The sequence below is a fragment of the Priapulus caudatus genome, unplaced genomic scaffold, assembly GCF_000485595.1.
Source record: "Priapulus caudatus unplaced genomic scaffold, Priapulus_caudatus-5.0.1 Scaffold2128, whole genome shotgun sequence".
Taxonomy (NCBI): domain Eukaryota; kingdom Metazoa; phylum Priapulida; class Priapulimorpha; order Priapulimorphida; family Priapulidae; genus Priapulus; species Priapulus caudatus.
The window spans coordinates 31,942-39,240 of NW_014579189.1; the positions used below are offsets into that span (position 1 = coordinate 31,942).

The 7,299-nt window shown below is 39.4% G+C and overlaps 1 pseudogene; it reads left to right on the forward strand.

The window, feature by feature from the left end:
- Window positions 1–1,189, forward strand: part of LOC106818273 — a 1,523-nt pseudogene extending 334 nt beyond the window's left edge.
- The last annotated feature ends 6,110 nt before the right edge of the window (window positions 1,190–7,299 follow it).

The following is a 7,299-nucleotide window of genomic DNA, read 5'->3' on the forward strand; positions in this document are numbered from 1 at the left end:
TATAATATATTATATAGTATTAGTAATACTAATAGGCGGTCCAAGCGCATGCGATTGCGATAGGCTATACATGGTTTTGACGCCAATAACGGCATCGTGCTACTAGTACTAGTCTGCTTCGCAAGGGCAACTATGCCGAGAGGGTTGGCGCTGGAGCTCCCGTCTACCTGGCTGCCGTCGTTGAGTACCTGACCGCTGAGGTGCTCGAGTTGGCCGGTAACGCTGCTCGTGACAACAAGAAGGCAAGAATTATCCCACGTCATCTGCAGCTGGCCATCCGCAACGACGAGGAGTTGAACAAGCTGCTCTCCGGAGTCACCATCAGCCAGGGAGGTGTCCTGCCCAACATCCAGGCTGTCCTGCTGCCAAAGAAGACTGCCAAGGCCCATTAAATGGTCATCAGTGCCTGTATCAGTGAACCAACCGGCCCTTTTCAGGGCCACCATTTCTTCCCAGAAATGATTTTCTACATTGATTTGCAATTCATCATTATATTATTTGAACGGTCCAAGCGCATGCGATTGCGATAGGCTATACATGGTTTTGACGCCAATAACGGCATCGTGCTACTAGTACTACTATTAGTATTACTAATACTATATAATATATTATAATCTGTTGTATTCTTAATTTATTTTATTAATTTAATAAACTAGTAGACCCAATTTGAAATGTCTTGAATCTGAAGAGACCATCAGATATATTCTTTAATACGAGATACTGTGTAGTCCTATAGGCTATATTTTTATCGAAGTTATTTATTCAATAAGTGTGTTGTTGATTAACAAACAAAGAATAATTAGATAAGTCGTTGCAGCGGCTATTGGCAGTATTGCGCCTGTGGTCGTTAGTGTTTATTTACACTATTTTTGATTTGATGCTTATCTTTAGGAAAACATGACAATATCCATCATGTACTTTGCTGCCAAGAATACTTTTAGTAATTAGATTAGCTATTTCTTGACTCCACACGTCTCCACCTTTTTTTCAGAAATTGCACAAAGTATTAATAATTAGAAGTAGATATTCATTTATAATCAATTGCAATAATTTCATGTCAGCACTATATCTATACTTACTGGGATATGTGTTTCTATATACTGTACATTTATATTTATGGGACATTTTATTTCCTACGTGAATTTTAATCTGAATAAAATTAACTGAATATAAAATCCATCAATACAAATGACAGACATTGTTTTGTTTATATCTAATTAAACATTTATCATAAGAATACAAAAAACACTGCTTATATTATCTAATCATATAGGCAGGAGCTTATAAATGGAAATTCCATTTATAAGCTCCTGATATCGGTCTAATCTACGCTCGATTAATAATGACAAAGCTTGAAGTGTTTGCACTGAAGTATTTGATGCCGACCCTCGTGTCACGCTGCATATGACGTAGGGGTTCTAATTTTATGCAATGTAATGTAGGCGGCCCTATCCCCCTATACACTAGTACTGTCTGGCGACTTTCACGCTAGCCCATCAGCGATTAGCTACCTGTCATAATACATGTTCAGAGTAAAAATGTGTACGGTTACCGAGTATCACAATGCACACGTAACATTTTCTTACAGAATGAACAATCGTTCAAATATTGCTTCAAAAGATCGTTCGCGAGAAGAAGCAAAGAAAGAAGAGAGATGAGCGAAGCCCAAAATTTTCCCCGTAAGAACCATATACTCATTTACCATACAATGTACTTTTTGCTCATACTTTAAATATGTACAAATTTGAATTTGTTTGAAAGCCCAAATCAGTATCGATATTAGTACCGCCCTATAGTCACTGACACCATGGTTAGTGAGCCGGAAAGACGCTTTTCCCGCCCTTTCCACTGCATTGTCGAACGCCTATACCCGCGATATTGTAGATTATCAGACAAAATTAGTATACTATTATTACATGTATGTTAATTTTAACATATTACAAGTAGATTAACAGTTTCGACTTGTGACAAAAATATTTGTCCATATTAAAATCAAGACAAAATTAAATTAGTGTATAAAGTATTTGGTCGTTTTTGTCTGAAACTAAATCTTTTTGTATTCCGAAATGAAGATTATTGTAAAACAAATTTACGATATTAGAATTACAATATAACTAGCATACAAAGATACATGATATTGGCACTATATGTACGTATATAGTAGTAGTATATATGTAGATTTTATATGAGAATACGACGTGAGACGAGATAATTAGGTCACATATAGTTTATATGCCAAAAATTGCGCAACTAAAGATGCGTACATCGATCGGTTCACAATGTAAATAAATTAACTCGAGAATATTTGGGGTATATTCATTTGGGGGACTATTACATTTTACCAAAATTATAACCCTAGATCAATCCAGGCTACGTATATGGTTATGCGTTTTACTACGAGAAGATAGATATTTGTACGTCGTTGATTAGATAAACTCTAAAAGCAGTGGTTGAATTTGAATACGGGGAATACAGCCAACTTGATATGACAACGGTACCAAACTTGATAGAGGTTGCTACCGTTACTGTACTATGACCATGACAGTCACGTAATCCGTCGATAAAACCCGTAACATAGCGTCATAGCGTGCGTGTGTATAGTTATTGTATAAAAGCATATATTGTTCAAATAGACCCTTCCATTGTTATATTGCACCGCAGGCACGAACTTCATCTTGGCGCTGTATTGGTTGTACCCATAGAAATAATATCAAGAGCTAATAATTCTTGATAATATTATATATAACCTATCTATATTATTTCTATGGTTGTACCCATAGAAATAGTATAGATATTAAGTATAGATATAGTAGTCTACAGTAAGATAAAGATTACTACAGTAAAAACCCGCGTATAAGAACCTGTTAGGCTAAAATTTCCATTTAGACCCCTTTACATAAGTACCTGTTTTAGGCTAAGATTTTAAAGTAGGTTTTAATTTTCCATGGCAGATGAAGACTTATCAGCATACTGAGGCTCAGGGGTCGTTGTCGTAACAGGTACTACAGATATGTACCCGAGGTAACATATATATATGTATACACAAAACTGTACCAGACTTGTACTAAGAGTGTACCCTAACCTTAAACAACTAACCTAACTCTACCCTAAAATATCTCATATAAAAATATAACATAATACTAAACAACTAAAACTACCTCGGGTACATATTTGTAGTACTGTTACGAACAACGACCTTCGTGCAATACTGAGTTCTTCAGCAAATTCTTTGGTTTGAAGTTTCTTGTGAAACTCTTCAGTAACCCCTATCTCCAACCAACCTATAGTGACAGGGATCTCAAGGCCCTTCCGTGGCCAGCATTATAGCGATTTATTAAATTTGGTAGACTTGTATACATTTTGCTCTTGGCTGTATCGTATAGCTTTTTGGCACGCATCTTTTTGCATGTGGTTTGTTTCCTTGGATACATACTGTATCATACAGTATTGGGTAAGCACTGAAAACCTACACTGTAGCCCATCATGGGTATTAATGGCACAAAAAATTGCACTCGTGTAAGAAAATTTTAACACAATTTGAATCAAGTTAGCTTATCATATTAAAAGTAGAAACAAGAACTATTGAGCTAATTTTTCAGTAAACACATTTATATAGAACCTATTGAGGGTAACTTGGAAAATCTAGGTTCTTATACGCGGGTTTTTACTGTATTTATGAGGTTGTATCATAGAAATAATATAATTTTAAATGATATAACCTATCTATACTATTTCTATGGTTGTACCATAGATATTATGAGAGTAAGATAATATAGGATATTATTATATTATCTTACTCCTGATATTATACAAACACATGGTTGACGTTCCNAAACACAGGTAAAATAAAAAAGACGAGCTCAACAATATCGATGAATGTGCCAGCACCCTGGCATTGTTATTGAGACACAGTACTGCATTATTTACATATATCTGCAAATGTAAAATATTATCAAACAAGCACTGAAAAACTTACACTGTAGCCCATCATGGGTATTAATTAGCAAAAATTGCAGTTATTGTAAGAAAATTTCAACACAATTTGAATCAAGTATAAGCTTATACATATTAAAAGTAGAAACAATTAAGAACCTATTTAAGAACCTTTTGAGCCTAATTTTTCAGTAAGCACCATTTATATAAGAACATGTTGAGGCTAACTTGGAAAAATCTATGTTCTTATACGCGGGTTATTACTGTATTGCTGTTAGGTGCCTTAGGTAGGGGATATTGAAAGGATCGATTTGCTAGTCTCGAGTTTCAGAATCTTGTCACTCCATATCCGATCCTACAAGCATGAACTGATTGCACATGTAATATTGTGATACTTGTAATATGTAAGGCTAGTACGCGCGCGCTCGCTAGCTCCCAAGTAGCGATTGATATCTATATGGTAGATACTGGCCTATGTACATTCGTATATCTATTATACATATCGTATAATATTACCGTACTATTATTTAGGTCGTACTGCACGCCTGAAACGGTGCTCGCGCATGCGCAATGAGGGTAAACAAATATTTTTTTTAATTGTGGACTCATGTAGGGAGCAAAACTCACTACAAACAATCACCGATCCGCCCTCACAGCAACCACAGCAATGCAGAAACAACTTGTCCGGCCAGGTGTACTAATGACATTTTTGACACTAAACTCTATAGTCAACTAGGCCCTAGGGTGTTGCTTATTTGAAATTTACACTTTCTCATCCCATTTTTTATTGCAATTAAGAATTACAGAAATTATAATTGATATAATTGTGGGTACATATATCGTGTGTAATTAGAGCGTGTAATATAACGTGCATGATCTAAGCATACACATTGTAATATATATTGTATATATATATATATACATAATCATGTTTTTAACTGAAGATACTTAACATTAGAGTCGAATTTAACGTATATTCTGTAAAAATGGACTGCTAGAATTGTTCGTGGACTACCAGACTACAGAACTTAGTAATCATCGCTATCATCACCCGCATCATCATCCCCTACTAACTTAACTGAGAATATTGCACCCTGCAAATATTCAGACCAACGACTTTTCCTTGTGACTTGCAGACGGGAGTGTTCGATTTCTGTGTATGACGTACGCGGTACCAATGTCGAGCACAATGAGCCTTTCATCGTTTCGCTATATTTACGTAGTTCATTTACATTTTACGCACCCACGTTTTTCAAACGGAAGTACGGCTTTGTACCGCCACGCAGGAATTTCTGTGCTACCCTAATACTTTCGCATTTTTCTCGTATATACACGCGAGTGTGTACGCATGTACAGTGCTTTTAATACTCAGGTACACAGTTCGCAATGCAGGGCTAGGGCATTCGCTGCACATTGTTCGGGTCAACGCTCGTGGAAGGCCCAGTAAGCTGCCCCCACCACCCACCCACCCGCCTACCCTACTGGACGTTACCTAGGTCTCGATCTGGTCACACGCCTCAGCAACACACCGCAGAACAGGTCCGGCAGGGTACGCGCCTATGCACACTTAACTTGTGTGAGGTTCCTGCAACGTCTTTATCGAACACAGAACACCTCTCTTTAGCCTTAGGCGATTCCTGACGGCAGCTCAATCAACAGGTCGCCTGTTTGGCGCGCTTTGTCAACGCTATTTTCACTTTCTTCCACGTGCATATGCGCGTATGCGCTCGTAACGGCAATACATCACACAGAAGCCGATCGCAAACAGATTACTGTGATAACGCGATGAATTATTTCGCACGGTTTTTACAAACAAGGACTGCTCGGCCTCTGTACAGGCGGCAGGAGAAGACAAAGTATTTGGTGGAGGCGGGTGCAAAAGGTCATTATCACTGCGAGAACATGTNTGTGTGTATGCGCGTGTGTGCGTGCGTGCGTGCGTGTATGTTGTAATGTTGGGTGTAATGTATGTGCGAGGGGTATGTAAGTAAGTCTGCTCGCGTGCGCGTATATCAGAGTGTCGGCATTAGTGCGAACGCGGGCATATGTGTACGTATGTGAATGCCTGCGTTTGTGTGCGTGTGTGAATGCGTGTACAGTAGAAAGAGTGAAAGGAGAGTAAAAGTCACAAATAGAGAATACACGTGTGCGCGCCTGACAGTACGTGTATCTGTGAGGAGAGGGAAACAGAGAGAACTATAGATAGAGACAGACTGGTGTGCAGATCACGTACAGTCCATCGCGCACGAAATCTAAGTTCTTGTGCCGGCATTAGATACATGCTGGTACAATGAAGAGAGCCTAATAAAGCTTGAATAGCTTCATCGCCGGCAATCACCAGCTTTTTGCGCGGTGGCGTTTTCACCTGTGCGTTAATCGTTTCGTTGCCAAGTGCACGCAGTGCATTTCTCCCATCGCTTCCGTACGCAGAGAAACAGACGACGTTGCGTATATATATATATATATATACTCCTGATATATATATATATATATATATATATATATATANTGTGTGAGTGTGTGTGTGTTGGGGGGGGCGCACCTGCGTGCGTGCCCACGTGCGAGGGGGCGATAGAGAGGGTAATGGAGAGTGAATAGGAGAGAAAGAGATAGAAAATGGGCAAAAGAGAGAGCGAGAGTGAAAACGTAAGACAGCGACAGAGACGGAGAGAAAGAGAGAGCGCGAGAGAGCGCGAGACACACACAGAGAGAGAAAGCACAAGAGAGAAAGAGAAACGCTGTCGTAGATCGGCAAGTTCACATAATATCTTCTGACAGAAACTTAGCGATAGTAAAATCATGACCGACAGCTACGGGCTTAGCAACAGCTCTAAGCCAAGTTCTCACAATCGCATCACATCGCAACAACTGCGTGTGAAGGAAAAACCTCCTCCTCCTCAGACGACAAACATAACCCCATTCTGTTCAGCCCTCGCGAGGGCGAGTTTTGCTTTCCTTTCTAGGATTTTCCGATACCATACACGCTCGCGTCTTCCCAATTTGTGCGTGTTTCGCCTACACCGGCCGCTGTGTGCAGAGTGTGGATATTTTTGTCCAGAGTCGGACCGGACCGGATCAGACTTCATCTTACAGTGATGTGCTTTCTTAGTGAACGTTCGGCGAGCGAGGGAACGGCGGTGTGAGAATAGATAGAGCAGCTTTCGTTCGGCAGTTTACTAGAATGGAGAAGTAGAACTCGGGTAATGCTAGTAGAAACAGAATGAACTAAATCTGCAGCGAGTGGGCGCGTGTATGTGTAATTAAATAAGTGTGTGTGTGTGTGTATGTGTGTGTGTGTGTGTGTGTGTGTGTGTGTGTGTTGTGTGTGTGAGTGTGTGTGTGTGTGTGTGTTGTGTGTGTGTGTGT